The 26099-nt window shown below is 45.2% G+C and overlaps 1 protein-coding gene across 1 annotated transcript in view; it reads right to left on the bottom strand.

Moving 5' to 3' along the window:
• Nucleotides 1–22387, bottom strand: part of LOC139563466 (FERM domain-containing protein 6-like) — a 53285-nt gene extending 30898 nt beyond the window's left edge. The window contains exon 1 of the mRNA XM_071382165.1: nucleotides 22223–22387. The gene's annotated coding sequence lies outside the window, so the exon portion shown is untranslated. The remainder of the gene's footprint in view (nucleotides 1–22222) is intronic.
• Between the last annotated feature and the right edge of the window lie 3712 nt (nucleotides 22388–26099).

Genomic DNA, 26099 nt, shown 5'->3' on the forward strand with positions numbered 1-26099 from the left:
ACCGACAAAGATACGAGTGAGGGAGAGCGAAAGAGACATGGAGAGAGCCAGAGAGAGAGAAAAGAGGGAAAGAGGGAAGCTCAATGCACAGCAGTGAGAAACTGCTGCAGTCAGGAGAGTTCCATACTAACATCTGCTTCTCATTCCAACAATGGCGGCCTTTGACACCCACCCACCCACGTCTCCATGTACCCCGACTCCTGCATACACAGGCTACATGCAAAAATTCCTGACGCCTCCACGGGATAGGGAATGGAATATTTTGATTCAACAGGAATGTTAGAGATGTAGAGACATGTACAGAACGGTGGGGGAGCTAGCTACACGTTTAGAACCTTGTTCATCGCCAACAACCCTTTTTATTCTATTCAGAACCTTTTAGTAATTACGTGGAACCTTGTATTGTCGAAAGGGTTCCATTTGGAACCAAAAAGAGTTGTTTTCATAAGGTCCTCCTATGAGGACAGTTGAACCCTCTTTCTAAGAGTGTTGCTAGTGGGAAAAAGGAACGACCAGAATGTGGGGGACGATGGATGAACATCAGGTTTCTACTATCCCAGTGCTTCCCAAACTGTGGGGTCGGCAGGGGGAACCTAGTCCGGCTTTAAACTTACTCTTGAATGTTGTAATAGTAGAATGCACAAGGAGCAATTTCCAAATTGGGTAGTGCATCATCAGGTCCTCTGGTCATATTAGTCATTGCGTACCTTGGAGAGATGTTTACTCAGGGGGCCGCGAGTATAAAAGGTTGGGAACCCCTGTACCATCCCTCTTTACTCCTCTACTGTGTATAGAAGACATGTGCTGTATGTTGAGAAACACAGTGTACCACTGAGCTCCAGGAAGTTATAGAAATAGAGACAGGAAGGACTGACAGGCAGCAATACGATATCCCCAAGGCATGCTGTAAATCGTAAACATTACACAATAGAGAGGACGAAGAAGAGAAATATGAAGAACTGAAGTGCGGAGAAGATGAGTCATGTAGATGCTAGGTCAATACAGACAGGATACAGTAGTGTCGTCAGACTGAGGTGACCTGGCTAATAACAACATATTTTTGTTTTCCCTCTCCAGTTGGAAGAGCAGCTGGACCCTGGTACAGGTCAGTGTGGCCCTCCCCTGGGCTCACTTAGTTTTTGGCATTTAGTAGGGAAATGTTGCCCTCAATCATACACTGTATATCAGCTGCATCTCAAATGTATAGTCCCAGATGTGTTTTTGTGCTCTTGACAAATCCATTGTCATTGTCAGACAAAACATGTTTGTTTTGGCACACAGACTGACTCCAGCTAGAAGTCACCTCTGTGGACCCCCAAAACCACTTCCTACTTCTTCCTAGCATCTGTCCCAGATCAAACAGAGCGGCAGAAGAGGAAATTATGACTATTTAGTGCGGTCCTCTGGCTAACTCTGGTTCATCAGGGGCGGCAGGTAGCCTAGTGGTTAGAGCGTTGGACCAGTAACCGAAAGGTCGCTATATCGAATCCCCGCGCTGACAAGGTAAAAATCTGTCATTCTGCCTCCTGAACAAGGCAGTTAACCACTGTTTCTAGGCTGTCATTGTTCCTAGGCCAAATTTGTTCTTAACTGACTTAAATATAAATATATAAATAAATAAAAATAGCAGCTGAGTAGCTTACAATCTGCAGTAGGCCTGGCTGGCAGAGCTCCACTGGAACAGGGAGAGAGGGAGGGTTCACAGACACAAGAGAGAAATAAACAGTAGAGAAAGTGAATAAAATAAATAAAAACCTTAAAGTTGAACATAAGTCTAGTTTAAGTTTGTAATGATATCTTCATTGTGTTATGATCAATGTAGAGAATAAATAAAATGACAGAGCGAGAAGGAGCAAGGTTAATATAGCTTGTAATTATCTCTACATTCAGTTAGAATCAACCAGATAGCGTCAAACTGAGTGAGATCAGATAACATCACCACTAGATTAAACAGCTTCAGGTTTACTGAAGATGGATCAGAAATGTGGGCGGGGCACTGGGCAGATTGTATCATATCATATGATCCAATGTGATGCAACGCTTTGTAATAAGGGCAATGGTTCATTATACTACATCCACTCTTTCTCTATGCCAGCCTGCAGGAATAGCCATGCAACTTCACATGATGCTCTCCTCTTACTGATTGTGGTCTTCTACACCTCAGAGCACCAGGATAAGCCTCAGACAAATAACTGTTGATATGAAAAGAGGTTATGACAAAGTGTTTCCTTGGCAATCAAATATCACTCATCGTCTCCAGCACCTAACAAGCCACTCATACTGCCAAGGGCAGGCCTCGGAGTAGAGGTCAGAGGTTGCCAAGCATTTCATCCTTGTGTTTCGCTATGAAACGTTGTAACCAACTGTGTTATTACCATGGTTACCAGTTACCACTTTAGTCCGTGCTGTAAGTGCTGGCATAAAAAAGACATTCAGGTCAATATCAGTGTAAAATTCCATACCACATCCCACTCCATAAGATCAGCCTCCAGACATGTTTGTTTGTCTGACGGGGAAATAACAGCCTATAACAACCTATAACAGCCTATAATAGGGTGCTATGTAGGACGCAGACTGACTGGCCCCAACTAGATTTCCATCAGCACGGTCTAACTGAAGTAGAAAGTTGTGAATGGTATTAACTCTATACTACAGGGCATCATGGTGCTGTGTTCATGACATGTGAATGGTATTAACTCTATACTACAGGGCATCATGGTGCTGTGTTCATGACATGTGAATGGTATTAACTCTATACTACAGGGCATCATGGTGCTGTGTTCATGACATGTGAATGGTATTAACTCTATACTACAGGGCATCATGGTGCTGTGTTCATGACATGTGAATGGTATAAACTAAATACTACAGGGCATCATATGTCGCCCAGTTGATAAGAGCACTAACACCCAAGGTTGTGGGTTCAGTTCCCGCAGGGATCATATACATGACTAGAGATCCAGTGGTTTTTCACCACAACACAAATTTCTTGTTAACAAACTATAGTTTTGGCAAGTCGGTTAGGACATCTACTTCGTGCATTACACAAGTAATTTTTCCAACAATTGTTTACAGACAGATTATTTCACTTCTAATTCACTGTATCTGTCACGGCCGTCGTCGGACGTAGACCAAAGCGCAGCGTGCGTACATATTCCTTTTTATTAGGAATGACGCAGACAAAAACAATAAACAATACAAAACAACCGTGAAGCTTAAGGGCTATGTGCCACAAACAAAGTTAACTTCCCACCCCTGAAAGGAGGGGAAAGGGCTACCTAAGTATGGTTCCCAACCAGAGACAACGATAGACAGCTGTCCGTGATTGCGAACCATACCCGGCCAAAACATAGAAATACAAAATCATAGAAAACAAAAACATAGAATGCCCACCCCAAATCACACCCTGACCAAACTAAATAGAGACATAAAAAGGCTCAATAAGGTCAGGGGGCGTGACAGTAGAACAATTCCAGTGGGTCAGAAGTTTACATACACTAAGTTGACTGTGCCTTTAAACAGATTGGAAAGTTCCAGAAAATGATGTCATGGCTTTAGAAGCTTCTGATAAGCTAATTGACATAATTTGAGTCAATTGGAGGTGTACCTGTGGATGTATTTCAAGACCTACCTTCAAACTCAGTGGCTCTTTGCGTGACATCATGGGAAAATCAAAAGAAATCAGCCAAGACATCAGAAAAAGAATTGTAGACCTCCACAAGTCTGGATCATCCTTAGGAGCAATTTCCAAACACCTGAAGGTACCACGTTCACCATGGGACCACACAGCCATCATACCGCTCAGGAAGGAGACGCGTTCTGTCTCCTGGAGATGAACGTTCTTTGGTGCGAAAAGTGCAAATCAATCCCAGAACAACAGCAAAGGACCTTGTGAAGATGCTGGAGGAAACAGGCACAAAAGTATCTATATCCACAGTAAAACGAGTCCTATATCGACATAACCTGAAAGGCCGCTCAGCAAGGAAGAAGCCACTGCTCCAAAACCGCCACAAAAAAAAGCCAAACTACAGTTTGCAACTGCACATGAGGACAAAGATCATACTTTTTGGAGAAATGTCCTTTGGTCTGATGAAACAAAAACAGAACTGTTTGGCCATAATGACCATCGTTATGTTTGGAGGAAAAAGGGGGAGGCTTGCAAGCCGAAGAACACCATCCCAACCGTGAAGCACGAGGGTGGCAGCATCATGTTGTGGGGGTGCTTTGCTGCAGGAGGGACTGGTGCACTTCATAAAATAGATGGCATCATGTGGATGGAAAATGATGTGGATTTATTGAAGCAATCTCAAGACATCAGTCAGGAAGTTAAAGCTTGGTCGCAAATGGGTCTTCCAAATGGACAATGTCCCCAAGCATACTTCCAAAGTTGTGGCAAAATGGCTTAAGGACAACAAAGTCAAGGTATTGGAGTGGCCATCACAAAGCCCTGACCTCAATCCCATAGAAACTTTGTGGGCAGAACTGTGCGAGCAAGGAGGCCTACAAACTTGACTCAGTTACACCAGCTCTGTCAGGAGGAATGGGCCAAAATTCACCCAACTTATTTTGGAAGGCTACCCGAAACGTTTGACCCAAGATAAACAATTTAAAGGCAATGCTACCAAATACTAATTGAGTGCATGTAAACTTCTGACCTACTGGGAATGTGATGAAAGAAATAAAAGCTGAAATAAATAATTCTCTACTATTATTCTGACATTTCACATTCTTAAAATAAAGTGGTGTTCCTAACTGACCTAAAACAGGGAATTTTTACTAGGATTAAATGTCAGGAATTGAGAAAAACTGAGTTCAAATGTATATAAGTACAATCACATCTGTTATATTTTATTTGTATTTATTTAACTAGGCAGGTCAGTTAAGAACAAATTCTTATTTACAATGACGGCCTACCCCTAACGACGCTGGTCCAATTGTGCGCCGCTCTATGGGACTCCCAATCACAGCCGGTTGTGATACAGCCTGGAATCGAACCAGGGTCTGAGATACAGAGCCTTAGACCGCTGCGCCACTCGGGAGCCACTATGATGATAGCAGCAGTATGATGATATATGATAAGCAGTTGGTGGGAAACTGACACCTTCATTAAGGTATAGAACTTAGAATGATAAGTGGTTTATAAACTAATGTATTAGTGTATAGATAGCTAACACATTGGTTGATATTATGCCAAATACTGGTGGTGGTGGGGGGGGGGGGGGGACGACAAATCCTGCAAAGGCTTAGCCTTATATAGTTTCAAGTGTCATCAGAATCCAGCAAATCTTCTAACTTAATTTGGGTATTCACGGAGGTGTCACGATACCTGATCATGGAGGTGTGGTATTAAAATACAGAGTCAGTTTAACAGGTTAAGCCAAGGAATCAAGAGACTCAATAGTCTGTAGCAGTCTGAATGCCTGGTCTACGTCCCAAATGGCACCCTACATAGTGCACTACTTTTGACCAGATCGCCTATATAGTGCCCTACTTTTGACCAGATCCCCTATATAGTGCCCTACTTTTGACCAGATTCCCTATATAGTGCCCTACTTTTGACCAGATTCCCTATATAGTGCCCTACTTTTGACCAGATCCCCTATATAGTGCCCTACTTTTGACCAGATTCCCTATATAGTGCCCTACTTTTGACCAGATTCCCTATATAGTGCACTACTTTTAACCAGATCCCCTAAGGCTGCTGGTCAAAAGCAGTGCACTATATAGGGGATAGGGTGCCATGCAGTGGTGTAAAGTACTTAAGTAGTTTTTTGGTCTTTGACAACTTTATACTTTTACTTCACTACATTTCTGAAGAAAAGAATGTACTTTTTACTCCATACATTTTCCCTGACACCTAAAAGTACTTGTTACATTTTGAATGCTTAGCAGGACAGGAAAATGGTCTAATGCACACACTTAAAGAGAACATCCCTGGTCATCTTCTGTTTCTGATCTGGCCAACTCATTAAACACAAACGCCTTGTTTGTAAATTACAGTGCCTTGCAAAAGTATTCACCCCCTGGGCATTTTTCCAATTTTGTTGCCTTACAACCTGGAATTAAAATGGATTTTTTGGGGGGTTTGTATCATTTGATTTACACAACATGCCTACCACTTTCAAGATGCAAAATATTTTTTATTGTGAAACAAACAAGACATAAGAAAAAAAATGAAAACTTGAGCGTGCATAACTATTCACCCCCCCCAAGGTCAAAACTTTGTAGAGCCACCTTTTGCAGCAATTACAGCTGCAAGTCTCTTGGGATATGTCTCTATAAGCTTGGCACATCTAGCCACTGGGATTTTTGCCCATTCTTCAAGGCAAAACTGCTCCAGCTCCTTCAAGTTGGATGGGTTCCTGCTGGTGTACAGCGATCTTTAAGTTATACCTCCGTTGTGGAGCTTTACAGCTCCTTCAGGGTTATCTTTGGTCTCTTTGTTGCCTCTCTGATTAATGCCCTCCTTGCCTGATCCGTGAGTTTTGGTGGGTGGCCCTCTCTTGGCAGATTTGTTGTGGTGACATATTCTTTCAATTTTTTAATAATGGATTTAATGTTGCTCCGTGGGATGTTCAAAGTTCCTGATATTTTTTTATAACCCAACCCTGATATGTACTTCTCCACAACTTTGTCCCTGACCTGTTTGGAGAGCTCCTTGGTCTTCATGGTGCCACTTTCTTGGTGGTGCCCCTTGCTTAGTGGTGTTGCAGACTCTGGGGCCTTTCAGAAAAGGTGTATATATACTGAGATCATGTGACAGATCATGTGACACTTAATTAAAGTCCACCTGTGTGCAATCTATGTAACTTCTTGGTAATTGGTTGCACCAGATATTATTTAGGGGCTTCATAGCAAAGTAAACATATGCACACCACTTCCATTTTTTTGATTTTTTCTTTTTTTTAAACAAGTTATTTTTTCATTTCACTTCACCAATTTGGACTATTTTGTGTATGTCCATTACATGAAATCCAAATAAAAATCTATTTAAATTACAGGTTGTAATGCAACAAAATAGGAAAAACGCCAAGGGGGATGAATACTTTTGCAAGGCACTGTATGTCTCAGTGTTGGAGTGTGCCCCTGGCTATCCATAAAACAACATTTAAAAAGAAGATTTCTTAATAAGGAATTTGAAATGATTTATAGTTGATACTTAAGTATATTTTAGTAATTACATTTACTTTTGATTCTTAAGTATATTTAAAACCAAATACTTTTCCTCAAGTAGGATTTTACTGGGTACTTTTTCCACCACTGGTGCCATGTCAGAGTAAATGTTGTAACATAGCCGACAGCCAGACAACATCATCAAGGTGTGTTTGAAGTCATGAAAGGTGACTAACGGTTATTATGATTGACTAAATGAATAGCAATTTCCTGTCATATTTTGACTCTACTTGTCTACACATTCATGGAGAAGGTATAGACTGCAATCACACTTATTTAGTTGTGATAATTTAATCGTCATAGTGAATTAACAAAAACATTTTTCAACGGTGCTTCTGGACAGGGGAGGTGTAATCATTACTAAACCATTTTGTTATCGTTCACTGCCTTCCAAGGACAAGATTTACTTTTAGATAAAAAGTAATTTAGAGTAGAACCTTAAATCAAGAGAAAATGTTACCATGACGATTCTTGCTGAGCTGGAACAGACCAACAGTTAAGGGTGTTAATAATAACTTTAAAAAAGGTTAGGAATAATATGTTTTTTTAAAAAGGTTTCAAATCATTTCACACCTGGTTCCCATGTGGTATAGTAAGCAGAGGAGTGAGAGGATGTAGTACATAGTTCCACACACACACACAATTAGGGCAGGGTGATAATAGATTCAGTCGAATTGATGGTTTTAGCGCGTTATTCCAAATGCCTGTATCGCAAGAATCTAGTTGTGTTTTTAGTTTTTAATGAGTGTTTATGTCCGCTTGTTCTCGTGTTGTCTTTTGTGTCGTCGTCGCCTTCTGTGCTGTGTGCACCTTCCCATTAACACACACCAAGCCCCTCCCCATTAACACACACCAAGCACCTTCCCATTAACACACACCAAGCACCTTCCCATTAACACACACCAAGCCCCTCCCCATTAACACACACCAAGCCCCTCCCCATTAACACACACCAAGCACCTTCCCATTAACACACACCAAGCCCCTCCCCATTAACACACACCAAGCCCCTCCCCATTAACACACACCAAGCCCCTCCCCATGCCACTCACCATGCACCTTCCCATTAACACACACCAAGCCCCTCCCCATTAACACACACCAAGCCCCTCCCCATTAACACACACCAAGCCCCTCCCCATTAACACACACCAAGCCCCTCCCCATGCCACTCACCAAGCACCTTCCCATTAACACACACCAAGCCCCTCCCCATGCCACTCACCAAGCACCTTCCCATTAACACACACCAAGCCCCTCCCCATTAACACACACCAAGCCCCTCCCCATTAACACACACCAAGCCCCTCCCCATGCCACACACCAAGCCCCTCCCCATTAACACACACCAAGCCCCTCCCCATTAACACACACCAAGCCCCTCCCCATTAACACACACTAAGCACCTTCCCATTAACACACACCAAGCCCCTCCCCATTAACACACACCAAGCCCCTCCCCATTAACACACACCAAGCCCCTCCCCATGCCACTCACCAAGCACCTTCCCATTAACACACACCAAGCCCCTCCCCATTAACACACACCAAGCACCTTCCCATTAACACACACCAAGCCCCTCCCCATTAACACACACCAAGCCCCTCCCCATTAACACACACCAAGCCCCTCCCCATGCCACTCACCAAGCACCTTCCCATTAACACACACCAAGCCCCTCCCCATGCCACTCACCAAGCACCTTCCCATTAACACACACCAAGGCCCTCCCCATTAACACACACCAAGCCCCTCCCCATTAACACACACCAAGCACCTTCCCATTAACACACACCAAGCCCCTTCCCATTAACACACACCAAGGCCCTCCCCATGCCACTCACAACAACAAACATGGTATTGTTAGAGTACACATATTTTGCAGATGTTAGCAGGTGTAGCAAAATGTTTATGTTCCTAGCTCCAACAGTTCTTCCTCTCTGACAAGTGGTTTTAACTTGCTATTGCATGTGAGGTTCTATAATGCCTGCTATAAGAAATGAGTCATTATTAGTGAATGTACATTATGTATGAATGGTTCTGGTTAAATTTATCCTCAAAATTGCATTTTTCCTAGACAAACCTGTAAGCTAGAGCAGTGATTTTTGCCAAAAACATCACGTTGCGGAAGGCTTATATTTAGCCTAGGTATAATTTCACAAGCCCTGAATTACGTAGATTATTGCTGACTGTTTGAAATGTACTAAATTTGACCTTTAAAAATTGTACAACAAAGCTTATTTAGAGATTTGTTTTAAGCGAGATGCTGTACATATAGTGAATCGGCCATAAGTTTGAAAACAATATAGATATGATTTATAGGCCAATTCGCACACACCCCAAACACACCCCAGTAGTACACACACACACAAACCTCAAACCGCCCGAGCTTCCAGGCATGTATAAACAGTCAGCAGCAGTCTCTCTTTCTCACCTCGCTCTTTCACCTGCTCCTCTCTCTCCTCTCTCGCTCCTCTCCTCCCTCGCTCCCCTCCCCTCCCTCGAGGCTCATCATGGAGCTCTGTATTCAGCCCTGTGACATGCTAAACTAGCACAAGAAGACCCATGCTCTGAGAAGAGAAATCCCCTTAACCGTCATATCCGCTCAGAATAGAGTATGTGGCCATAAATAAAAGGGTTGGGAAAAACAAACTGGTATTATTCATATACAAGACACCCACAGCCTGGCGTTTTGTTTTAAATGAGGCAAATCCTTCTGTTAAAAACAACTTAGTGGATGAAAGATATTGTATGACACAACAGGATATGCACAGGCATATCAATACAAAATCTGGGATACTCCCCTGGTTCTCAAGATCATGTTTACAACCACAGTCAATAGAAGCCTGGGATACTCCCCTGGTTCTCAAGATCATGTTTACAACCACAGTCAATAGAAGCATTGGATACTCCCCTGGTTCTGAAGATCATGTTTACAACCACAGTCAATAGAAGCCTGGGATATTCCCCTGGTTCTGAAGATCATGTTTACAACCACAGTCAATAGAAGCCTGGGATACTCCCCTGGTTCTGAAGATCATGTTTACAACCACAGTCAATAGAAGCCTGGGATACTCCCTTGGTTCTGAAGATCATGTTTACAACCACAGTCAATAGAAGCCTGGGATACTCCCCTGGTTCTCAAGATCATGTTTACAACGACAGTCAATAGAAGCCTTGGATACTCCCCTGGTTCTGAAGATCATGTTTACAACCACAGTCAATAGAAGCCTGGGATATTCCCCTGGTTCTGAAGATCATGTTTACAACCACAGTCAATAGAAGCCTGGGATACTCCCCTGGTTCTGAAGATCATGTTTACAACCACAGTCAATAGAAGCCTGGGATACTCCCCTGGTTCTCAAGATCATGTTTACAACCACAGTCAATAGAAGCCTGGGATACTCCCCTGGTTCTGAAGATCATGTTTACCAACACAGTCAATAGAAGCCTGGGATACTCCCCTGGTTCTGAAGATCATGTTTACAACCACAGTCAATAGAAGCCTGGGATACTCCCCTGGTTCTCAAGATCATGTTTACAACCACAGTCAATAGAAGCCTGGGATACTCCCCTGGTTCTGAAGATCATGTTTACAACCACAGTCAATAGAAGCCTTGGATACTCTCCTGGTTCTGAAGATCATGTTTACAACCACAGTCAATAGAAGCCTGGGATACTCCCCTGGTTCTGAAGATAATTTTTACCACCACAGTCAATAGAAGCCTGGGATACTCCCCTGGATCTGAAGATCATGTTTACAACCACAGTCAATAGAAGCCTGGGATACTCCCCTGGTTCTCAAGATCATGTTTACAACCACAGTCAATAGAAGCCTGGGATACTCCCCTGGTTCTGAAGATCATGTTTACAACCACAGTCAATAGAAGCCTGGGATACTCCCAGTGAGTTGAACGTGATGTGAGACACTATGGTTGCGTCCCAAATGACACACTATTTCCTATGGGCTCTGGTCAAAAGTAGGGAAGTGTGCCATTTTGGATGCAAACCTATTTTATCTTCAGGCGCCGCTGGTAGTCTAGCACCGCTGGTAGTCTAGCACCGCTGGTAGTCTAGCACCGCTGGTAGTCTAGCACCGCTGGTAGTCTAGCACCGCTGGTAGTCTAGCACCGCTGGTAGTCTAGCACCACTGGTAGTCTAGCACCGTTGGTAGTCTAGCACCGCTGGTAGTCTAGCACCACTGGTAGTCTAGCACTGCTGGTAGTCTAGCACCGCTGGTAGTCTAGCACCACTGGTAGTCTAGCACCGCTGGTAGTCTAGCACCGCTGGTAGTCTAGCACCGTTGGTAGTCTAGCACCGCTGGTAGTCTAGCACCACTGGTAGTCTAGCACCGCTGGTAGTCTAGCACTGCTGGTAGTCTAGCACCGCTGGTAGTCTAGCACCGCTGGTAGTCTAGCACCGCTGGTAGTCTAGCACCGCTGGTAGTCTAGCACCGTTGGTAGTCTAGCACCGCTGGTAGTCTAGCACCGTTGGTAGTCTAGCACCGCTGGTAGTCTAGCACCGCTGGTAGTCTAGCACCGCTGGTAGTCTAGCACCGCTGGTAGTCTAGCACCGTTGGTAGTCTAGCACCGCTGGTAGTCTAGCACCGCTGGTAGTCTAGCACCGCTGGTAGTCTAGCACCGTTGGTAGTCTAGCACCGTTGGTAGTCTAGCACCACTGGTAGTCTAGCACCGCTGGTAGTCTAGCACCGTTGGTAGTCTAGCACCGTTGGTAGTCTAGCACCGCTGGTAGTCTAGCACCGTTGGTAGTCTAGCACCACTGGTAGTCTAGCACTGCTGGTAGTCTAGCACCGTTGGTAGTCTAGCACCGTTGGTAGTCTAGCACCACTGGTAGTCTAGCACCGCTGGTAGTCTAGCACCGTTGGTAGTCTAGCACCGCTGGTAGTCTAGCACCGCTGGTAGTCTAGCACCGCTGGTAGTCTAGCACCGCTGGTAGTCTAGCACCGCTGGTAGTCTAGCACCGTTGGTAGTCTAGCACCACTGGTAGTCTAGCACCGTTGGTAGTCTAGCACCGTTGGTAGTCTAGCACCGTTGGTAGTCTAGCACCGCTGGTAGTCTAGCACCGCTGGTAGTCTAGCACCGTTGGTAGTCTAGCACCGCTGGTAGTCTAGCACCGTTGGTAGTCTAGCACCGTTGGTAGTCTAGCACCGCTGGTAGTCTAGCACTGCTGGTAGTCTAGCACCGCTGGTAGTCTAGCACCGCTGGTAGTCTAGCACCGCTGGTAGTCTAGCACCGCTGGTAGTCTAGCACCACTGGTAGTCTAGCACCGTTGGTAGTCTAGCACCGCTGGTAGTCTAGCACCGTTGGTAGTCTAGCACCACTGGTAGTCTAGCACCGTTGGTAGTCTAGCACCGTTGGTAGTCTAGCACCACTGGTAGTCTAGCACCGCTGGTAGTCTAGCACCGCTGGTAGTCTAGCACCGCTGGTAGTCTAGCACCGCTGGTAGTCTAGCACCACTGGTAGTCTAGCACCGTTGGTAGTCTAGCACCGCTGGTAGTCTAGCACCACTGGTAGTCTAGCACCGTTGGTAGTCTAGCACTGCTGGTAGTCTAGCACCACTGGTAGTCTAGCACCGTTGGTAGTCTAGCACCGCTGGTAGTCTAGCACTGCTGGTAGTCTAGCACCGTTGGTAGTCTAGCACTGCTGGTAGTCTAGCACTGCTGGTAGTCTAGCACTGCTGGTAGTCTAGCACCACTGGTAGTCTAGCACCGCTGGTAGTCTAGCACCGCTGGTAGTCTAGCACCGCTGGTAGTCTAGCACCACTGGTAGTCTAGCACCGTTGGTAGTCTAGCACCGTTGGTAGTCTAGCACCACTGGTAGTCTAGCACTGCTGGTAGTCTAGCACCGTTGGTAGTCTAGCACCACTGGTAGTCTAGCACCGCTGGTAGTCTAGCACCGTTGGTAGTCTAGCACCACTGGTAGTCTAGCACTGCTGGTAGTCTAGCACCGTTGGTAGTCTAGCACCACTGGTAGTCTAGCACTGCTGGTAGTCTAGCACCGTTGGTAGTCTAGCACCGTTGGTAGTCTAGCACTGCTGGTAGTCTAGCACTGCTGGTAGTCTAGCACTGCTGGTAGTCTAGCACTGCTGGTAGTCTAGCACCGTTGGTAGTCTAGCACCGTTGGTAGTCTAGCACCGCTGGTAGTCTAGCACCGCTGGTAGTCTAGCACCGTTGGTAGTCTAGCACCACTGGTAGTCTAGCACCGCTGGTAGTCTAGCACCGCTGGTAGTCTAGCACCACTGGTAGTCTAGCACCACTGGTAGTCTAGCACCGTTGGTAGTCTAGCACCGCTGGTAGTCTAGCACCACTGGTAGTCTAGCACCACTGGTAGTCTAGCACCACTGGTAGTCTAGCACCGCTGGTAGTCTAGCACTGCTGGTAGTCTAGCACTGCTGGTAGTCTAGCACCGCTGGTAGTCTAGCACCGCTGGTAGTCTAGCACTGCTGGTAGTCTAGCACCATTGGTAGTCTAGCACCGTTGGTAGTCTAGCACCACTGGTAGTCTAGCACCGCTGGTAGTCTAGCACCGCTGGTAGTCTAGCACCGCTGGTAGTCTAGCACCGCTGGTAGTCTAGCACCGCTGGTAGTCTAGCACCGTTGGTAGTCTAGCACCGCTGGTAGTCTAGCACCGCTGGTAGTCTAGCACCGCTGGTAGTCTAGCACCGTTGGTAGTCTAGCACCACTGGTAGTCTAGCACCGTTGGTAGTCTAGCACCGCTGGTAGTCTAGCACCACTGGTAGTCTAGCACCACTGGTAGTCTAGCACCGTTGGTAGTCTAGCACCGCTGGTAGTCTAGCACCGCTGGTAGTCTAGCACCGTTGGTAGTCTAGCACCGCTGGTAGTCTAGCACCACTGGTAGTCTAGCACCGCTGGTAGTCTAGCACCGCTGGTAGTCTAGCACCGCTGGTAGTCTAGCACCGCTGGTAGTCTAGCACCGTTGGTAGTCTAGCACCACTGGTAGTCTAGCACCGTTGGTAGTCTAGCACCGCTGGTAGTCTAGCACCGCTGGTAGTCTAGCACTGCTGGTAGTCTAGCACCGCTGGTAGTCTAGCACCGCTGGTAGTCTAGCACCGCTGGTAGTCTAGCACCGCTGGTAGTCTAGCACCGCTGGTAGTCTAGCACCGTTGGTAGTCTAGCACCGCTGGTAGTCTAGCACCGCTGGTAGTCTAGCACCGCTGGTAGTCTAGCACTGCTGGTAGTCTAGCACTGCTGGTAGTCTAGCACCGTTGGTAGTCTAGCACCGCTGGTAGTCTAGCACCGCTGGTAGTCTAGCACTGCTGGTAGTCTAGCACTGCTGGTAGTCTAGCACCGTTGGTAGTCTAGCACCGCTGGTAGTCTAGCACCGCTGGTAGTCTAGCACCGCTGGTAGTCTAGCACCGCTGGTAGTCTAGCACCGTTGGTAGTCTAGCACCGTTGGTAGTCTAGCACCGTTGGTAGTCTAGCACCGCTGGTAGTCTAGCACCGCTGGTAGTCTAGCACCGTTGGTAGTCTAGCACTGCTGGTAGTCTAGCACCGCTGGTAGTCTAGCACCACTGGTAGTCTAGCACCGCTGGTAGTCTAGCACCGCTGGTAGTCTAGCACCGCTGGTAGTCTAGCACCACTGGTAGTCTAGCACCGCTGGTAGTCTAGCACCGCTGGTAGTCTAGCACTGCTGGTAGTCTAGCACCGTTGGTAGTCTAGCACCGCTGGTAGTCTAGCACCGCTGGTAGTCTAGCACCGCTGGTAGTCTAGCACCGCTGGTAGTCTAGCACCGCTGGTAGTCTAGCACCGTTGGTAGTCTAGCACCGCTGGTAGTCTAGCACCGCTGGTAGTCTAGCACCGCTGGTAGTCTAGCACCGTTGGTAGTCTAGCACCGCTGGTAGTCTAGCACCGCTGGTAGTCTAGCACCGCTGGTAGTCTAGCACCGCTGGTAGTCTAGCACCGCTGGTAGTCTAGCACCGCTGGTAGTCTAGCACCGCTGGTAGTCTAGCACCGTTGGTAGTCTAGCACCGCTGGTAGTCTAGCACCGCTGGTAGTCTAGCACCGCTGGTAGTCTAGCACCGCTGGTAGTCTAGCACCGCTGGTAGTCTAGCACCGCTGGTAGTCTAGCACCACTGGTAGTCTAGCACCGTTGGTAGTCTAGCACCACTGGTAGTCTAGCACCACTGGTAGTCTAGCACCGCTGGTAGTCTAGCACCGCTGGTAGTCTAGCACCGCTGGTAGTCTAGCACCGCTGGTAGTCTAGCACCGCTGGTAGTCTAGCACCGTTGGTAGTCTAGCACCACTGGTAGTCTAGCACCGCTGGTAGTCTAGCACCGCTGGTAGTCTAGCACCGCTGGTAGTCTAGCACCACTGGTAGTCTAGCACCGCTGGTAGTCTAGCACCACTGGTAGTCTAGCACCGCTGGTAGTCTAGCACCGCTGGTAGTCCAGCACAGCTGGTAGTCTAGCACCACTGGTAGTCTAGCACCGCTGGTAGTCTAGCACCGCTGGTAGTCTAGCACCGCTGGTAGTCTAGCACTGCTGGTAGTCTAGCACCGTTGGTAGTCTAGCACTGCTGGTAGTCTAGCACCACTGGTAGTCTAGCACCGCTGGTAGTCTAGCACCGCTGGTAGTCTAGCACCGCTGGTAGTCTAGCACTGCTGGTAGTCTAGCACCGCTGGTAGTCTAGCACTGCTGGTAGTCTAGCACCGTTGGTAGTCTAGCACCGTTGGTAGTCTAGCACCGCTGGTAGTCTAGCACCGCTGGTAGTCTAGCACCGCTGGTAGTCTAGCACCGCTGGTAGTCTAGCACCGTTGGTAGTCTAGCACCGTTGGTAGTCTAGCACTGCTGGTAGTCTAGCACCGCTGGTAGTCCAGCACAGCTGGTAGTCTAGCACCACTGGTAGTCTAGCACCGCTGGTAGTCTAGCACCGCTGGTAGTCTAGCACCACTGGTAGTCTAGCACCGCTGGTAGTCTAGCACCGTTGGTAGTCTAGCACCGCTGGTAGTCTAGCACCGTTGGTAGTCTAGCACCGTTGGTAGTCTAGCACCGCTGGTAGTCTAGCACCGCTGGTAGTCTAGCACCGCTGGTAGTCTAGCACCGCTGGTAGTCTAGCACCGTTGGTAGTCTAGCACCGTTGGTAGTCTAGCACTGCTGGTAGTCTAGCACCGCTGGTAGTCCAGCACAGCTGGTAGTCTAGCACCACTGGTAGTCTAGCACCGCTGGTAGTCTAGCACCGCTGGTAGTCTAGCACCACTGGTAGTCTAGCACCGTTGGTAGTCTAGCACCGTTGGTAGTCTAGCACCGCTGGTAGTCTAGCACCGCTGGTAGTCTAGCACCGCTGGTAGTCTAGCACCGTTGGTAGTCTAGCACCGTTGGTAGTCTAGCACCGCTGGTAGTCTAGCACCACTGGTAGTCTAGCACTGCTGGTAGTCTAGCACCACTGGTAGTCTAGCACCGCTGGTAGTCTAGCACCGCTGGTAGTCTAGCACCGTTGGTAGTCTAGCACCGCTGGTAGTCTAGCACCGTTGGTAGTCTAGCACCGCTGGTAGTCTAGCACCGTTGGTAGTCTAGCACCGCTGGTAGTCTAGCACCGCTGGTAGTCTAGCACCGCTGGTAGTCTAGCACCGCTGGTAGTCTAGCACCACTGGTAGTCTAGCACCACTGGTAGTCTAGCACCGCTGGTAGTCTAGCACCGCTGGTAGTCTAGCACCACTGGTAGTCTAGCACCGCTGGTAGTCTAGCACCGCTGGTAGTCTAGCACCACTGGTAGTCTAGCACCGCTGGTAGTCTAGCACCGCTGGTAGTCTAGCACCACTGGTAGTCTAGCACCGCTGGTAGTCTAGCACCGCTGGTAGTCTAGCACCGCTGGTAGTCCAGCACAGCTTCTACGACATCAAAACTAACATAAAATTTGACATCCCAATTAGGATCTGGCTTAAAATACTTGAATCGGTTATATAACCCATTACCCTTTATGGTTGTGAGGTCTGGGATCCACTCAACAACCAAATTGAGACTCTGCATGCAAAATTCTACAAAATCATCCGTGTTCAACGTAAAACACCAAATAATGCATGCAAGAGCATAACTAGGACGATTCACGCTAATTATCGAAATCCAGAAAATAGCAATTCAATAATGACCTAAAAATAAGTTCCATAACAAAGCCCACACATACAGAGAGATAAACAGGACAGCAACACAATCAGACCCAACCAAATCATGAGAAAAACAAAAAGATAATTACTTGACACATTGGAAAGAATCAACAAAAAAACAAAGCAAACTAGAATGCTATTTGGCTCTAAACAGATAATGGTCAGGTATTCTGCTACTGTGTACTGTGACTGACCCCAAATTAAGGAAAGCTTTGACTCAGTGAGCATAGCCTTGCTATTGAGAGAGACGCCGTAGGCAGACCTGGCTCTCAAGAGAAGACGGGCTATGTGCAGACTGCCCACAAAATGAGGTGGTAACTGAGCTGCACTTCAACCTCCTGCCAACTGTCTGACCATATTAGAAACACATATTTCCCTCAGATTACACAGACACACAAAGAATTTCAAAACGAATCCAATCTTGATAAACTCCCCTATCTGTTGGGTGGAAAACCACAGTGTGCAGTCACAGCAGCAAGATGTGTGACCTGTTGCCACAAGAAAAGAGAAACCAGTGGAGCGCCAAAACCATAGTAAATACAACCTTTATTTAACGGTATTTATTTTCCCTTTCATATTTCAACTATTTGTACATTGTTACAACACTGCCAATAACATTTGAAACGTCTATACATATTTTTTTTAAACTTGTGTGTGTAATATTTACTGTTCATTGTTTATTTTCCCTTTTCTTTTTTGTCTATTTCACTTGCTTTGGTAATGTAAATGTAACGGATGTGAAATGGCTAGCTAGTTAGCGGTGGTGCGCGCTTGACGTCACTTGCTCTGAGACCTTGAATTAGTGGTTCCCCTTGCTCTGCAAGGGCCGCGGCTTTTGTGGAGCGATGGGTAACGATGCTTCGTGGGTGACTGTTGTTGATGTGTGCAGAGGGTCCCTGTTTCGCGCCCGGGTCGGGGCGAGGGGACAGACTAAAGTTATACTGTTACATAAACATATGTTTCCCATGCCAATAAAGCCCTTTGAATTGAATGCAAGAGTCTGTACGTCAGGCAGCTTAGCAAGCTCCAGTTCCAGCACCTAGAACTATGTTTTTCTGGTTATCACTGCAGAATAGATTGCGACAGCAGCAGTGAAAGAGAGAGAGAGCCCTGAGGTTATGGTCTTTGGTGTGGAGGAGGAGGAGTCAGTGAATCAGTCAGGTTTTACACATAAAACCAAACAGCAAGTGTAACTCCAAACTGAAGATCCTCAGAGGATAGAGTGACCCAGGCTCAATAAATCAAAGCATAAAGGCAGGATGCTCCCTCACACAGAGTGTCCCCAAACTAGGTAGGATGACTTGGGCACGGGCAGAAACAAATAGGTTCAAGAGAAACAGCACAAACAGCTGCTCAGAGGAAAAAAGGTCTGTCCCAGAAAGACCTACTTACATAAATAATAATAAATCTATATATAATTGTTTAAATATTTTTGTTGGTACTTTTTACCCCTTTTCTCCCCAATTTCGTGATATCCAGTCTTGTCCCATCGCTGCAACTCCTGTACGGACTCGGGAGAGGCGAAGGTTGAGTCATGCATTCTCCGAAACATGACCCCGCCAAGCCGCACTGTTCCTTAACACACTGCTCGCTTAACTCTGAAACCAGCCGCACCAATGTGTCGAAGGAAACACCATACAGCTGGTGACCGAAGTCAGCGTGCACTGCGCCCGGCCGCCACAAGGAGTTACTAGAGCGCGATGGGACAAGGACATCCCAGCCGGCCAAACCTTCCCCTACCCCCGACGACTCTGGGACAATTGTGCGCCACCTCATGGGTCTCGCGGTCGCGACACAGCCCGGGATCGAACCCGGATCTGTAGTGACGCCTCTAGCACTGTGATGCAGCGCCACTCGGGAGGCCTACTTAAATCATGTCATTTTGTTTCCTGCTCAGGCAGTGGAGACTTCATTCCTGTCCCGACAGACACAGCACCATCTACTTTACTGTCTCTACTGTATCTCTGTCTCTTTACGATCTATGTGTCTCGATCTCTACGGTCTTTAATATGGCTTTTAATATGAAAAAATGTCCACGTTGTGGGCAAATTCGTAGGCCGTAAACGATTGCCGGACGTCTTGGCTCGTTCAGCGTGACAGGGTCTACGTCTTGGCCCGTTCATCGGCTGGTGTTACAAGCCGATCCCGGTGACTGACCAATAGGAACATGGCCTGCACGGAGTGTGAATAGTGTGAATAGTCCGAATAATATAATACTGTAGTTTGATTTAAACGTTTTCAAGCTGTGCAATAAGAGCGATTTCCCTAATAATGTTGTTTACACGATACATCTGAAGTCAGGCTACCTGATAGGATTTTAAGAAATGCACAAAATGACCAATCAAAATAAAATGTTCTACTACATTATTATTGCCATTTTGGGGAAGCGTATTTGATTCTGAGTTTAGATGTATACATTTTGTATGTGAAAACTATGCATACTTTCAGTTTTTACAAACTCGCTTCACTCGTGCATAAGCATAGAGAGGTAAGCGCTGCTGGTGCTGGCACATTGGCAGATCAAATACACCGCACCGTAGCCTACATCGGCTGACGTAGCCTCTCAAGCTAATTGCAGAATGTGACGACAGAACTGAAGCGAATCGTACAATCTGGTCAGGTTGATATCAAGATTTTAATTTAGTTACACCGCACAGTGACGTGATGATCGTAAAAGACTGAATCCGACGTACAGTCTGCAAAGGCCTTTAGGGGGCTGCATGCCTATCCACCAAACTACCAGATCCTGTCAACCATTAAGCCTAGGATTACAACTGATCCCAAACCAGGTAGAGCAACTAAGGCATAAACTATAGCTTCACTAGTACTCCTTAAACTATTAGGCATAATTGTGTGGAGGAAACTACCATTGGGTTATTGGATTAGCCTACAAGGGTAAACTTATTTTCCAGGTAATTCAATCACACAGATATTCAGTTCGAAATATGGAAAGGAGTTATACAGTATGTTAAATTGAGTTATATATGAAAATATGACGATATCATCTGCACAAAGTAATTGTATGTCTTTAGTTCAGAATAAAACGTGTAGAGATTTCCCCTGCCTCTTGTCCATGATAGAAATTAAATGGAAGGAAAGCCACAGGGAGGGAATTGTTGGCATTCCTGAATACTGAAGCAAACAGAAGAAAGGTCCCCAACAAGCAAACATATAGGCCTGCTGCAACCTGGTCTCAGAGCATTTCCTATTATTCTGTATGTAAATCCGAGACAATCCATTTAGTATGATATGTTGTTTCGTATGGTATGTATAAATTTGTGGATATCCATCACCTGTATCTTATGATATGTTACGAATTACAATTTGTATTATATACTGAACCAAAATATAAAACACAACATGTAAAGTGTTGGTCCCATGTTTCATGAGCTGAAATAAAAGATCCCAGAAATGTTCCATACGCACAAAAAGCTTATTTCTATCAAATGTTGTGCACTAATTTGTTTACATCCCTGTTAGTGGGCCTTTCTCCTTTGCCAAGATAATCTATCCACCTGACAGGTGTGACATATCAAGAAGCTGATTAAACAGCAGAGTCATTACACAGGTGCACCTTGTGCTGGGGACAATAAAAGGCCACTAACATGTGCCGTTTTGTCACACAACAAACAATACCACAGATGTCTCAAGTTGAGGGAGCATGCAATTGACATGCTGACTGCAGGAATGTCCACCAGAGCTGTTGCCAGATAATTGAATGTCCATTTCTCTACCACAAACCACCTCCGTCGTTTTAGATCATTTGGCAGTAGGTCCAACTAGCCTCACAACCGCAGACCACATGTATCCACACCAGCCCTGGACCTCCACATCCGGCTTCTAATTTCAGTTTCCCAAATGTATATTTACTATGTTACGTCTAGGTTATGAGAACAGGCTGGACACACACACACCTCTCTTCTACCACATTTCCTAGTTCTATGCTAGTTGTATCCTTCTATACCTATTTCTAATCTTCTATTCGATTTCTATAGTCTCCACTCCAATAGCCTACATGTCTCTCCGTGCAGAGTCATTTCATTCCAGAACAGTATTATAGCATGGTTATAATAGAATGCCAGATTCCATTCCAGAGGACAGGAAGCCTAAAATAAGAAGTCAAAAAAAGTGTGACCCCTTCCAAAATGGAACAGTGATGATGTTCTAGGGAAGACATTTAGTAATGCGCAACTTAATCGCAAATTGGGCATGCTGGCTGCTGTTATTAGGTTTGACTTACAAGAAAAAATATATACCACTTCCAGATGGCATTTGACACGAGAGACCGCATCCTACAGTAAACTTGGTGCCAGTCTTTTTTATGGAAAGAACGACTATAGCCAACTGTAATGATAACAAATACTGCACTAGCTGGTGTATGTAAATGCATTGGAACGAAACAGTGAGGGGAGGGTCATATAAAAAGCAATACGTCGATGAGCCAGAGGCATTAAATAACGATGAGAGGGTCAAATTAGTGCTCACAAAATGTAGAATAAACATCACCCATTATAGTAAGAAAGATCGATACATTGATGCAACAAAATGCATCTCTGTCTCAAGTTCGTAATGTTGCCTTATAACGGATAGCGGCAATATTCTGACAGCATCGCTAGCTAAATTGTAGGCACGGGAATTGATCGGCTCCGGGATGTTTTGAACAACCGACCGTTGACCAAACTTTAATCAGTTTTAAATACTGTTTGAAAACATATATTGTAAACATAGAACGAGTGAATACATTTTTATAACATTCCTGTAGCCTAATATAGTTTAGAAATGTTGGAATAGCAGGACATAATAACTTCGTCCATGCGCGCAGATGAGGTGGGATCAGTTAAATTAGTGGCAAGAGAAATGACAAAGAACGAAAGGAGAGATGTAAAATGCAGCCTTTGAAATAAACTTACCTTTCATGAGAAAAACGAATCCTAACTCCTTTAAAACAAAAATAGTTATCCGATGAAGTTGTATCCAAACGCTTTAGTATATCCAATTTATCGTCAGCAAATGCAGGCTAAAGTTTTAAATATAAACGGGGCAAGAGCTGCTTCGTCGAGCGCCACATTTATATGGCTTTGATCAGTAACAAGTAGCCTAGGATTACATGTGCAATTGCTGGAAAGACGGCTTCAAATCACGGATGGCGGGGGTTCGCATAGATTTTACATCATTTAGTGTTTGTTTTAATACCAAATGTTCTTAAGTGAAAATATCCCTAAATTCATGTTAATTATAATAATCCAAACATTATCATACAGATATTCCGTTGCTCTTTTGAAAAATACTATATAGAACGTACTGATACCCCTCAACGCCCAATAGTTGGTATCGCCAACGGCTGCCTGTCATTCCATTCCTCCCGTCCCATTCCCGACTGTAGCAGTGCAGCAGTATTTTGGAAGCCTGGTGGCAGTGAAGAGGGAAATAGTAGCGACGCTTAGAATACCCATTCTTAGGAAGCGGGTTCAGCCTAGGGACATTTACGCCCTATAGGTTTAGAGTTTCGTACAATAAACGGGTCCGCTTGGTTTTATATGTATAAATCATAGGCTTTGGATAGGGAGAAGAAAATAACAGACTACCTTTTCCAACAAAGAATAACAGAATGTTCTCAGAATGTAGACTTTCTACTACAGTAGGCTTACCACTTGGGAGAGTAGGAGGCTTTAGAGAGAAGGTGTCTGTCTATATTTTCCCATTGTGGAGAAGTGACATGGTGTGGCCCTACTACTCTTGTTACATAGGGCTCTGGAGGGCTATAAGACTTTCTCCTGCTAGGCCAGAGCTTCTTCCCTTACAGCAGGTCAAGAAATAATATGGAACAGAGACAGCATGCCTCCTACATTGTACCCTGTTCCCTATATAGTCCACTACTTTTGACCAAAGCTCGATAGGGCCCTGGTTTAAAGTAGTGCACTAAATAGGGAATAATGGATGACATTTGGGACACAAACAAAGTTTAGGAACCGTATGGTGGGGACTCTTAAGGTGAAACAAAGACGTAATTTGAAAATAATGCAACAACATAAATCTATAAATGTGACAGTATTTGTATGTGTCCTAAACTGGGTTAAGGCTGATGCACCAGATATTCTCCCCAAGCTCTGTGCAAAGCCTGGGGATGAGTTTAGACTGAGTTTGATGAAAAGGAACCATCGAGGAGTATGTCAATGCATGTGTAATACTTCCACGGAAACGAGTTAGTCATTCTATGAATCATCTCACACCCCTAGCTGCAACACCTACCTATAGTCAAAACGAGTGCACTATATAGGGAATAAGGTGCCATTTGGGATACAGACATTCCCTGTCTTGCCCTTTCCAGTATGATACCATCCTGTCAGTAGTCATGGGATTAAGCATTTGCAACGTTGTCAACAAGGAGTGGGTTGCATCACAGATGGCTCCTTATTCCCTATATAGTGCAGTCATTTCGACCAGGGCCCATAGGGTAGTATGTAGTGCACTATATAGCGAATAGGGTGCCATTTGGGAAGAACTGTGATCTCTGATTGGGACGCACTGTGATACCGTTGTTGCTCTGTTGACCTGTAATTAGGGTTAGGAGTTGAGGTCCAGACCAACCATAGAAATATAATTACCAGAACAGGCAAGCCCCTCAGACCACCATTAATTTATACATTATTGGGAGTGCTCGTACTAGTAATTACATTTCTATGGACCCAATCAAATGCAGACTGCCTGCCTGTCAGTTTAGAGAAATAGAGTGGCCAACATTAAAGGGGCATGGATTGAAGTACGCCTTCTAAGGCCTCCCTAAGCCCCCTTGGCTCTGCTCAGGTCACAGTGCTTTGATGTGACTGTAGAAAAGCTGAGACCTTAGAACTACAAAAGCCACCGAGACGATCCACCCCAGGACCCATAGATCACAAATCTCCAATCTCTGTCCTGTCTGTCTCCACCACAGAACTCCTCAGGTTACCAGGCTCACTCTGTTATGTAGGGGGAGGGATGGTAACAGGTCAGGAACACAAGCTAATTCATTAGAACAGGATCCAGTGACAAGATGAGAGAGAAAACTTGTATTTTCCTTGTCATTACAGTTGTTTTCTACCATATTCAACAGATTTTTACAACAGGCTTACTGTAATCCAATGCACACACACAGACACATACAGCACATGCACTCTACACACAGTACATTGTAATTTTGTTGTATGGTGATATTATATTTGTATTTGTATGTGTTATGGATCTTCATTAACTGACAAGGCAGCAGCTACTCTTCCTGACATCCAAACACATTAAGACAGTTACATCACACAAACAACAAAAAATACATCATATAACACTATTACATCACTAAATATTTACAATACAAAATGTATAATACCACCATACAACAAAATGTGGAATAGTTTCATGTAGTCATGGCTCTATATAGTACTGTGTGTTTCCTGGAATGTGTTCTGGACTTGGGGATTGTGAAGAGACCCCTGGTGGCATGTCTTGTGGGGTATGCGTGGGTGTCTGAGCTGTGTGCTAGTCATTTGAACAGATAGCTCAGCACTTTCAACACGTCAATACCTCTCACAAAGTCAAGTAGTGATGAAGTCAATCTCTCCTCCACTTTGAGCCAGGAGAGATTGACATGCACGTTATTGATGTTAGTTCTCTGTGTACATTTTAGGGCCAGCCGTGCTGCTCTGTTCTGGGCCAACTGTAATTTGCCTATGTCCCTCATTGTGGCACTTGACCATACACAGTTGAAGTCGGAAGTTTACATACACCTTAGCCAAATACATTTAAACTCAGTTTTTCACAATTCATGACATTTAATCCTAGTAAAAATTCCCTGTCTTAGGTCAGTTAGGATCACCACTTTATTTTAAGAATGTGAAATGTCAGAATAATAGTAGAGAGAATGATTTATTTCAGATGCTATTTCTTTCATCACATACCCAGTGGGTCAGAAGTTTACATACACTCAATTAGTATTTGGTAGCATTGCCTTTAAATTGTTTAACTTGGGTCAAACATTTTGGGTAGCCTTCCACAAGCTTCCACAATAAGTTGGGTGAATTTTGGCCCATTTCTCCTGACAGAGCTGGTGTAACTGAGTCAGGTTTGTAGGCCTCCTATTATTATTATTTTTTTTTTATTATATATTTTTTTTAAACTTTTTTCTTCTTTTATTTTTTTATATATTTTTTTTAGACATACATACTTTTTTAAAGAATATACCTTTATTATTATTCCCCGCAACCCTACCACCGCTCCCCCAATTGGAGTAAACTAATAAACACTTCTGCTTTTACCTTCAATTTATACATCTTATACCTATTTTACAGACACAGTCTACTTTACAATAGTTCTCTCTTGTTTGTTCTTAGTCCTTCCTCTATTTCTGTTGTCCATCCAATTTTATTTCCACTTGTAACTGTGCTATTTCACAAAAGCTCCGCACCTATACACATTTCACAGATCCCGCATGCCCTACATTGTTTATCCTGTTATTAGTCCCACCCTTCAGTTCCACTCAACCCCTCCCATCTATCTTCCAACATCATCCATTTCGGATTTTTATTTGCCATATATTTTTCAACTGTGCTGTGATGCTTCACAAAAGATTGTAGGCCTCCTTGCTCGCACACACTTTTTCAGTTCTGCCCACAAATTTTCTATGGGCTTGTGGTCAGGGCTTTGTGATGGCCACTCCAATACCTTGACTTTGTTGTCCTTAAGCCATTTTGCCACAACTTTGGAAGTATGCTTGGGGTCATTGTCCATTTGGAAGACCCATTTGCGACCAAGCTTTAACCT

The sequence above is a fragment of the Salvelinus alpinus genome, chromosome 34 (assembly GCF_045679555.1).
Source record: "Salvelinus alpinus chromosome 34, SLU_Salpinus.1, whole genome shotgun sequence".
In the NCBI taxonomy this organism is placed as follows: Eukaryota; Metazoa; Chordata; class Actinopteri; order Salmoniformes; family Salmonidae; genus Salvelinus; species Salvelinus alpinus.